We start from the raw sequence: 11,449 nt of genomic DNA, 5'->3' as shown, positions 1-11,449 counted from the left end.
AGGCGGCCCGCCCGTGCTGGCGGTGGACACTGTGGCAGTACAGGCGATCCCACTAGATCACCAGGGCATGGGTGCAGGTCAGGTTTTCCCTTAAAACCTTTTTATGTGTAGCCCGCAGTACCTGGTGGTTTTCCAGCAGAGGGGATAAGGCTTAGACTTGGAGCTGTATATCTGTCTCTCCCTCACTCCCTGTCAGTGTTTGGGCGCCATTTCTCTCAGCTACACTGTTCCTGGGACTGCTTGGGCAAATCCTCCTGTGTAAAGCCGCCTGGTTGTCAGCGCTGTGACTTTACATGACACTTAAGTATTCTACATGTCACTTAGACATTGTTAGTTAAGAAAGAGTGCATTTAGTCAGGGTTCTCTGGTACAAGTACCCTGTGATATACATCCAGTTCTTACTGTGCAGTGTTATATCTATTGACTACATAGCTATATATAAGCTGGTCCAGTGCAGTATTATTGTTAGTAATAACCTCTGCATTGTTTAACTGTGACTATATGTGTGTGCATTAGCTTATTGAGTGGTTTCCATTTCGTGTCTCTCACTCAACTTGCTATCCCTATATTCTATAACCTGAGGGGGCTTGGTGCGTCAAGTTTTATGATTATATAGGATTTTCACAAGACATACCTTAATACGTATTTTTCTCTGTGGTTTTAGTCACTATATCTCTCCTGTATCTCTGCTTGTGCTGACTACACTGCGCAGGGGTTTGGGTAAGAGGTATTGTGCTGCTGACAATTGTACTGTGTTACCTGATACTGCAAGTTATATCATGTCTGCTTCTGAAGGTAACGGTTCTGGGGCTGAACACACTACCGGTGTTGCTGACGCCACAGATCCCTATGAGGAGAATATAGCAGCTGTGGGCTCTGGTTCTGGGGGCTCTTTGCCCCACAGTGGGACTGTGGCAACGGGGGTACAGAATGACCCACCGTGGGCTACTTTCTCCACGCTTCTACATACGCTAGTTACTAAACTAACACCGCCTATGCCGGTGCAACCGCATGTGGTCCTTGCAGCTAACCCGCCATGGGCGGATAATTTGTCTGCTCAATTGAAGAAGTTGAACCAGTCCTTGACCCTCGCTCGCCTAAGACCAAGGGGTCCTCTAAGCGAGCTCTTATCGCCTTACAATCCACTGCTGTCACTGACACCTCGTCTGATGAAGATGGCGCTTACACTGACCCCACAGATTCTGACACAGATACTGCTTATGGGGAGGGCAGTTCGCATGTGGATGTTCCTGATCTTTTGGAGGCTGTTAAGTTAATTTTACAGATTACGGAGGATCCCGAGCCATCCGCCCCTCCTAAGAAACCAGATAGGTTCAAGCATCAGAAGGTGGTTAAACAAGTTTTACCTCACTCTGACCACCTAGTGGATATACGTCAGGAACCCTGGGGAAACCCGGGTAAGAAGTTTGTGCCTCAAAAGAAGATGCGGGCTCGCTATCCCCTCGCGCCAGAGCTGTCTAAAAATTGGGAAACGCCTCCTCCAGTAGACTCACATGTGGCTAGGATGGTGGTTTCCTCAGCTCTACCTGTCACTACCGTCACGTCTCTAAAAGAGCCTACGGATAAACGTGTGGAGGGTTGTCTGAAAGTGATTTACACCCTCACGGGTGCTGCACAAAGGCCCACTATTGCAGCAACATGGGCTGCAGAGGCTATTGAAGCATGTGCCCTAGAGTTAGAAGCTAAAATATCTTCTGACCATACTAGACAATGCTTGTCATATATTGTCACAGCTTCTCACTATATTAAAGAGGCGGCTTCTGATGCCGGTATCCTAGCAGCCAAGGCCTCTACTACTTCAGTCCTAGCTCGCCGGATATTGTGGCTGAGATCCTGGTCTGTGGATCTGGACTCTAGAAAAACCCTGGAGGTACTCCCTTTCAAGGGAGATATTCTGTTTGGGGAGGATTTAAATAAGATAGTGGCTGACTTGGCTACTGCCAAAACTGCCTGTCTGCCAAGTACCACTCCTTCTGTGTCGAAGGCTAAAGGTACTTCCTTTCGCCCCTTTCGTCCTTCAGGTAAAGCAAAAGGTCAGGCGTACAACAAGCAGGCCCGCACTTCCAAACCTGGTAAGCCGAAGCCCAAAAGAGCCTGGGCTGCCCGTCAGCCAGCTTCCAAGACCGATAAGCCTGCCGCGTGACGCCCCCCTGGGTGATCCCAGGGTGGGGGGCCGGCTTCTACGGTATACCCAGAAATGGTTGAAGACCACTTCAGATGCCTGGGTACGGGAAGTCGTCATTCGAGGTTACGCCATAGCCTTCAAAAACCGACCCCCTCATCGAGTTTGCCGGACAGACGTCCCGTTGGACCAGACAAAGGCAAACACTCTACATTCGGTGGTACAGACCCTCCTGGATACAGGAGTCGTAGTACAGGTGCCTCTTGCTCAGAGGGACCGGATGTACTATTCTCCGCTGTTTCTGGTCCCGAAACCGAATGGGTTCTCCTGGCCCATTCTCAACCTCAAGGCATTGAACAGGTTTGTGAAAATTTCCAAGTTCCGTATGGAAACCCTTCGCTCTATAGTTCTGACCTTGGAACCTGGGGACTACATGGTCTCCCTGGACATACAGGATGCTTACCTGCATATTCCTATAGCAGTGTCACATCAGCAATACCTGAGGTTTGTGATTGGCAACCTCCATTACCAGTTTCGGGCGTTACCTTTTCGTTTAACTACGGCTCCGCGAGTCTTCACCAAAGTCATGGCGGTGATGACGGTGGTACTCCGCCATCAAGGGGTCAGGATACTGCCGTATCTGGACGACTTGTTAATCCTGGCAAATTCCCCAGAACTTCTCCTATGTCATCTGGATATGACTGTACGGTTTCTACAAGCCCACGGGGTGGCTCATCAACTGGAAGAAATCCTCCCTGGTCCCTGCTCAGAGCATGGTGCACCTGGGAGCGCTATTGGACACTCACAACCAACGGTTGTTCTTGTCTCTGGAGAAAGTCCTGAAGCTTCAGGACAGGATTCGTAGCTTCCTTTCTCATCCGCAAGTGTCGATACATTCGGCGATGCAGGTGCTGGGCCTCATGGTGTCAGCATTCGACATGGTGGAGTATGCTCAATTCCATTCTCGCCCCCTCCAGAGGCTGATTCTAGCCAAGTGGGACGGCCTGCCTCACCGGATCAGGTCTCACATGATCTCATTGACTCCGGAGGTCCGTCTGTCGCTGCACTGGTGGCTCCAGGACCAACGATTGTGCAGGGGCCGTCCCTTCTGGATATCCGACTGGGTCCTGTTGATGACAGATGCCAGTCTAAGAGGTTGGGGCGTGGTGCTGGAGCAACACTCTCTTCAGGGTCGGTGGACCAAGGAGGAATCTCTCCTCTCGATCAACATTCTGGAATTGCGGGCGGTCTTCAATGCTTTGAACCTGGCCCAGCATTTAATTCAGAACCGTCCTGTTCAAGTACAGTCTGACAACGCCACCACAGTGGCTTACATAAATCATCAAGGCGGCACTTGAAGCCATTTGGCAATGAAGGAAGTCTCACGGATTCTACATTGGGCGGAACGCCATCTACCGGCCATATTAGCAATATTCATTCCGGGAGTCCTGAATTGGGAAGTGGACTTTCTCAGTCGTCAGGACGTACACACCGGAGAGTGGGGCCTCCATCCAGAAGTGTTTCAACTCCTAGTGGAAAAGTGGGGCCTTCCAGACATAGATCTGATGGCGTCTCGACACAATCACAAGGTTCCGGTCTTCGGAGCAAGGACAAGGGATCCTCAAGCAGCATTCGTGGATGCGCTGGTGGTGCCGTGGAGGTTTTGGCTGCCGTACGTGTTCCCTCCGGTGTCACTCCTGCCCAGGGTAATTCGGAAGTTCAAGCAAGAAAGAGGAATTCTGATTCTCATAGCTCCAGTGTGGCCCAGACGGTACTGGTTCTCAGACCTGCAGGGCCTATTATCAGAGCGTCCAATTCTACTTCCACAATGCCCACACCTCCTTGATAAAGGGCCCCTGTGTCTACCAGGACCTAGCCCGGCTGTCTTTGACGGCGTGGCTCTTGAAGCTTCCGTCTTGAGGGCTAAAGGGTTTTCTGAGGCGGTCATTCAAACTATGTTGCGGGCCCGGAAACCGGCTTCTGCTTGGATTTACTATAGGGTCTGGCATTCTTACTTTGGTGCGCATCTAACCATTATGACGCTTCCAAGTTTAGTATAGCCAAGCTGTAGGCTTTTCTTCAGCAGGAAAAAAAAGGTATTAACCAAAAATATTCGGGCGCTATGAGACAAGATGCCCCGCTAAGCGGCAGCCAATATATAGAGGGAAGTCACTCCCACTGTACAACAGAAAAGAGGAAAAGGAGAGGCTGCGCTCCAGGAGGAAAGAGCAATTAATTACACTAAGGGGTATATTTACTAAGGTCCCGATTTTGACCGAGATGCCGTTTTTTCATCAAAGTGTCATCTCGGTAATTTACTAAACTCAAATCACGGCAGTGATGAGGGCATTCGTAATTTTTGGGTAGTCCATGAAAATAATTACGAATGAATACACCATCGGTCAAAACGCGGCTGTTTAAGTATGAATCTCGGTCATTTACTAAGAAGTGCAAAGCAAAAAAAAATAAAACACTGCCGTGAAAAATTACAGCTCGTAAAAAAGTGCTAAAAAAAAAACAGACCTGCTTTTTTAATCCGTGATTGTATAGGCATGCAGGGATCCATGAGATCCGTGCATGTATATCAGTGGGAAGGGGTGGGAAAGTGGTTATTTTCTTAAAAAAAATTGCGTGGGGTCCCCCCTCCTAAGCATAACCAGCCTCGGGCTCTTTGATCCGATCCTGGTTGCAGAAATATGGGGAAAAAATTGACAGGGGTTCCCCCATATTTAAGCAACCAGCATCGGGCTCTGCGCCTGGTCCTGGTTCCAAAAATACGGGGGACAAAAAGAGTAGGGGTCCCCCGTATTTTTAAAACCAGCACCGGTCTCCACTAGCTGGACAGATAATGCCACAGCCGGGGGTCACTTTTATATAGTGCCCTGCGGCCGTGGCATCAAATATCCAACTAGTCACCCCTGGCCGGGGTACCCTGGGGGAGTGGGGACCCCTTCAATCAAGGGGTCCCCCCCCCAGCCACCCAAGGGCCAGGGGTGAAGCCCGAGGCTGTCCCCCCCATCCAATTGGCTGCGGATGGGGGGCTGATAGCCTTTTGTGAAAATGAAAAGATATTGTTTTTAGTAGCAGTACTACAAGGCCCAGCAAGCCTCCCCCGCATGCTGGTACTTGGAGAACCACAAGTACCAGCATGCGGCGGAAAAACGGGCCCGCTGGTACCTGTAGTAGTACTACTACTAAAAAAATACCCAAAAAAAGACAAGACACACACACCTTGAAAGTAAATATTTATTACATACATCCACACAAACATATACACATACTTACCTTATGTTCACACGCAGGTCGGTCCTCTTGTCCAGTAGAATCCATGGGGTACCTGTTGAAAAAATTATACTCACAAAATCCAGTGTAGATCGGTCCTCTTCAAATCCATTTGTAATCCACGTACTTGAGAAAATAAAAAAAACGGAGTCCCGACCACGAACTGAAAGGGGCCCCATGTTTTCACATGGGACCCCTTTCCCCGAATGCCAGAAACCCACTCTGACTTCTGTCTAAGTGGGTTTCTTCAGCCAATCAGGGAGCGCCACGTTGTAGCACCCTCCTGATCGGCTGTGTGCTCCTGTACTGACTGACAGGCAGCACGCGGCAGTGTTACAATGTAGCGCCTATGCGCTCCATTGTAACCAATGCTGGGAACTTTCTGCTCAGCGGTGACGTCACTTTAGGTCAACCGCAGGGCAGAAAGTTCCCACCATTGGTTACAATGGAGCGCATAGGCGCTACATTGTAACACTGCCGTGTGCCGCCTGTCACTCAGTACAGGAGCACACAGCCGATCAGGAGAGTGCTACAACGTGGCGCTCCCTGATTGGCTGAAGAAACCCACTTAGACAGAAGTCAGAGTGGGTTTCTGGCATTCGGGGAAAGGAGTCCCATGTGAAAACATGGGGCCCCTTTCAGTTCGTGGCTCGTGTGTCCGTTTTTTTATTTTAATCAAGTACCTGGATTACAAATGGATTTGAAGAGGACCGATCTACACTGGATTTTGTGAGTATAATTTTTTCAACAGGTACCCCATGGATTCTACTGGACAAGAGGACCGACCTGCGTGTGAACATAAGGTAAGTATGTGTATATGTTTGTGTGGATGTATGTAATAAATCTTTACTTTCAAGATGTGTGTGTCTTGTCTTTTTTTGGGTATTTTTTTAGTAGTAGTACTACAGGTACCAGCGGGCCCGTTTTTCCGCCGCATGCTGGTACTTGTGGTTCTCCAAGTACCAGCATACGGGGGAGGCTTGCTGGGCCTTGTAGTACTGCTACTAAAAACAATATCTTTTCATTTTCACAAAAGGCTATCAGCCCCCCATCCGCAGCCAATTGGATGGGGGGGGACAGCCTCGGGCTTCACCCCTGGCCCTTGGGTGGCTGGGGGGGGGGGACCCCTTGATTGAAGGGGTCCCCACTCCCCCAGGGTACCCCGGCCAGGGGTGACTAGTTGGATATTTGATGCCACGGCCGCAGGGCACTATATAAAAGTGACCCCCGGCTGTGGCATTATCTGTCCAGCTAGTGGAGCCCGGTGCTGGTTTTAGAAATACGGGGGACCCCTACTCTTTTTGTCCCCCGTATTTTTGGAACCAGGACCAGGCGCAGAGCCCGATGCTGGTTGCTTAAATATGGGGGAACCCCTGTCAATTTTTTCCCCATATTTCTGCAACCAGGATCGGCTCAAAGAGCCCGAGGCTGGTTATGCTTAGGAGGGGGGACCCCACGCAATTTTTTTTTAAGTTTTACAGTGTTTATTTAAAAAAAAAAAAAAAATGAACCCCAGCACGGATCACACAGATCCGGCTGAGATTCATTTTGAAAAAGTCGGCAGTGTTTTGCTAATCACTGCCGTAAAAAAAAGAAAAAAAAAATGAATGACATCGACATCGTAAAACCAGAAAAGGCAAAATACGGCAGCTTAGTAAATTAGTCGTAATAAATTCAAAAAGTTGCAATTTTACACTGTCGATGTCATTCGTGATTGAACTTTGACCTTTTTCCGAAAATTACGAATGTTAGTAAATATACCCCATAGTGTGTCAAATTTATAACAATTTATTAAAAACAATATTTCTAAAAAACAGTATCCTGTGCAATAATTAATATACCACATGAATTCATGAATTCTTAAAAGGGGAATAATTTACCCGATATATTGGGTAAGGATATATAGCATGGTGCAATGCAGGGGATCCGTTCCAAATGATGCCCTTAGATGAGATAAAAGTCCAGTACAGAGTCCAATTTGGAGAGTCTTTTATAAGATTAGAGAGTCCAATGTATTTTCCATACACCGCTAGAGGATTAAGAATGTATAGATGAGTACCTCATGCAATGCGGTGGTTAGGTGTGCCTCTCTATAGCTCCTCTGGATAACTGGTGGATGACACGGGCTGGTTCGGATCCAAATGAAAGTAGTCCTGTTCCAATATTTAACTGACGCGTTTCGCTGCATAGAGCTTGCAGCTTTTTCAAAGGTATGGTGTATTGTCTGGGTTTGGGGTTTATATACTCTAGACAAGATGGTGGCTTAATTAGCACCTGGATGCACAGTTTCTACTAATCAAGCATATAATGCTTTCAAATATTTAAAACAATTGTGAAATATATAGAAGACAGACCTACCTCTCCATAGGGACCATTAGTAACACTTAACTTTTGTTTCTAGTGTTAATAAATGCTTTTAATTTTCTAATGTAGTGTGTATTAATCCAATCAGGGAGTTTGTTTACTCCATTGTAGTCAGGGAAACAATATCTAAGATTTTCTCATAGGTTAGATCAGAGGTCATGTGATTAGTCTGTATCACATGATCATTTATCATATGATCGGATGGAATCTCTACTTAGCATAAGCTCATACTTATATATTTATATATGTGGCCCTCCAATCTGAGCCCCAGGACCGGCGGCCCATTATTGCTCACCATATCCCTCCGTCCCCCGTTATGATTACGTGCGCTATATCAGCGCTTACTAACGGACCGTTGCCATGGCAACACGGTCCGGAAGTGACGCACACCCCCGGGAGGCCGGTGCACTAGCGGCACTACCCGGAAGTGATGCGCCCTCCACGGCCCTTTGCCATGGCGACGCGGCCGCCAGGAGACGCGCCCCCCTCAGCCAGACGCTTTGGTCACATGGCTGAGTGATGACGCGCCGCTCCCGGTCTTATAAAAGACTCTCCAAATTGGACTCTGTACTGGACTTTTATCTCATCTAAGGGCATCATTTGGATTGGATCCCCTGCATTGCACCATGCTATATGTCCTGACCCAATATATCGGGTAAATTATTCCCCTTTCTTTTTCATCCACTAGGGGTCACTGGAGTACTCTTGGGTTATGGACTGGGCGTAGCCGGAAATGGCACATATTTAAATATTTAAATTAGTAACTGGCCATCCCCTCCATAATCCCATAGAGACTTCAGTATTTTTCTGTGCCTCTAGCGGAAGGTACTGAGGACTGAATGTCCTGCGATTCTTCAAGCAAGATTATTTCAAACAAGTTTTGGTTTTTCTACCTGATCCCTTCCCAACTTATCAGAGAAGTTCGGGTTAGGGATCATTGGTGCTGCATTAGCAGCAGATGGTCTGCCGGCGCTCATACAAAGGGCCCCGCCATTGACTAAAATCAGCGCAGCTGATTGCAGCCACGGGCTGCACAAGGACGCAGGATGGCGCTTACAGAAAAGTCCCGTCATGGCCTCCGCAGATGGTGCAGGCACTGAGCGGTAGGCAGCTCATCACTGCCGCCGCTCACTTACTTACTTTTACTATTGCGGGCGGTCAGCTCACGCTGCCGCCCATTATGGGGGGACTGTATGTGTTTATATACTGTAAATGTTCCTCTGCTGCTTTCCACCATAATGCTTCACTGGGTTGCAGAGGGAGCCAGCGAGCGAACCCCGGCACGGCCGCAGGGCCGCTCAACCTTCCCCAGATGCTTTCATTGTCAGCACCCGGCGCCGCGGGGCGCTTGCAGTAAACTAGCGAGCAGTTCTCGCCGCTCCCCGTCTCTCCGGCGTCCGCGCAATCCGTCCTCCGCCCTACGGCTCTGGTGGGGTGAGCGGCCGAGATGACCTCAGCTGCTGCCGCGGGCCGCTCTGGCGGCCGCTCACCAATCTCCGGCGTGCAAGTCACACGGCCGCGGTAAGACTCGCACTCCCCGTCTCCCGTCTGCTGAACAACGGGGGGAGCAGTAAAAGAAGTGGAGGCTGAAAAGTGGAGGAAGTCGGCAGCCAGAATTAAGGCTGCACCTGCAAATAATACTCTTCTGCAGGAGAGAGAGGGGGGGGGGGAAACCCGCAGGGAGGCCCCAATAACTAAGCTGCGTTTAGGCAGCAAAATAATCAGGCTTTTAAGCCTGTGGCCAATATCAGAGTCTCTGTTACTTATACAAGTTACCTGTGGGTGTGTATGTATATATATGATATATATGATATATATATATATGTATTTGTGTGTTTACACACTGATTGTATACAGATGTGTCGGTGTGTATATATATATATATATATATATATATATATATATACATATATATATATATATATATATATATATATATACATGTATTAATATATATATGGTTATGGTTATATATATATATATATATATATATATATATATATGGAACTTGGTGTATCAGCAATCTTGCAATAAGCAAGCACATGGCCGGACACCATTTTAACATTACTTCCTGGTTCTTCCCAGGAAGTTGCTGCCCTACAACACTCAGCCTCTAGAGGCGCCGGGGTGTTGTTAGGAATTTTACTTTCTTGGTTTTGTACAAGATGAACACGTGTGCTGTAATGAAGATTTATACACACTTTATTTACGTGGTATTAAGTCACGGTACTTGCTTGTCCATGTACATAAGAAGTAAGTCTAAGACATAGCAGCTTCGCTGCAGAGTCCGTCGGACAAATAAGACTGCACATACGCACTATTGCCGTTCCTCGTTGGGGGAGGCTGGCGTATATACTGACTGTGAACAATTGTTATTATTGTTTTATCATTTGACAGTTTCAGAGATACCCGTCGCAGTGTGTCCTACAGTATACAGCAGTAGGGGTGTTGTTTAACCGGGTTTGGGCTGGTTTCGCCTTAACAGGGCAGGGGTTGCAGGGCAAACCAGTTCACGTTTGCCCTACAAGAAGGACACCTTACACTTCTCGCTGATCACACTTGTGAATCTACTCAATATCTAGGTACACTTTCTGTGGACGTCAGCCAGTTTAGTTCTCGCTTTTCAGCTTCACTAGTGCAGCACGACGTGCTTTTTCGCTAAGTGCTTGACAGGACGGTGTCCGTTTCTAAACGACAATAGAAACATTACCTTACGCTGCCCACATGTTTCGTCCTGTCTTGGACAAATTCCTAAATAAATAGATTCAGGATATAGTCTTTACATCTCGGTCCTTTCGGGCCCGTGCTACAGAAACAGCCACAGATGGTAGTGAACGTGGGTTGCGATAACCTCTGATTGTCGTCAATATACGGTTAAAGGCTGCCACCTACTTCCAGGCATCTTTAACCAGGGTGTCAGTGGCGTTTACAGCTAAGCCACTGAAAAGCCAGGGCTAGAATGAGTTTCCAGGCCATCGCCGATCGTCAGTTGTGGGCATCCACAGTTGGGGGATCCGCAATTTTTGGGTTCGCAGTTTATCAGACAAAGGTTGATTGTTTTCCACCCTTGCAATTTGCAAGACGGGTCTGCCTGGGTCAGAAGATAAAATCGCGGTTCTGCACACCGCCATACAAGCTCTAGTAGATGGAGCACTTTGACTGCAGTCAACAACTGAGTCACGGTCATTATTCCAGTTTGGGGTAGTTCCAAAGCTGGCTGAATCTGTCAGTCCGATACTGACCCTTCAGGTCAATCAGGGCGTCGCTTATACTACACATTCATGAATACCTGCAGTTGATGACTACAGGTTGAAAATCACAGTGATTCTGGATTTCAACAAGAATAGGTACTTAGACGCATCAGGCCTACTTAAGTTGGCAGTAAAAACCATTCTCGCTTTCAAGCGCTAACGTTTTGGCTTCGTATGGCGCCTAGGGTTGTCACAAGTAATGGCTATCGTGATAGCTCATCCCTGGAAGTGATAACAGTTCAGTGTTTTGCAGATCTGCTCATTAAAACTCTGTCTCAAAACTTCGTCATGCAACGGCCCTTACTAACGTACAAGGGTGTCGTTCAGCACGGTTAGATTGTTAACCTAGAGATATCAAGCCTCATTCCATAACAATGGACTCATGCATAGGGATAATTCCGTGATTACA

This window comes from Pseudophryne corroboree, chromosome 10 (genome assembly GCF_028390025.1).
Source record: "Pseudophryne corroboree isolate aPseCor3 chromosome 10, aPseCor3.hap2, whole genome shotgun sequence".
NCBI lineage: Eukaryota > Metazoa > Chordata > Amphibia > Anura > Myobatrachidae > Pseudophryne > Pseudophryne corroboree.
The sequence above is the reverse complement of the archived record's forward strand: the minus strand, read 5'-3'. Positions refer to the sequence as shown.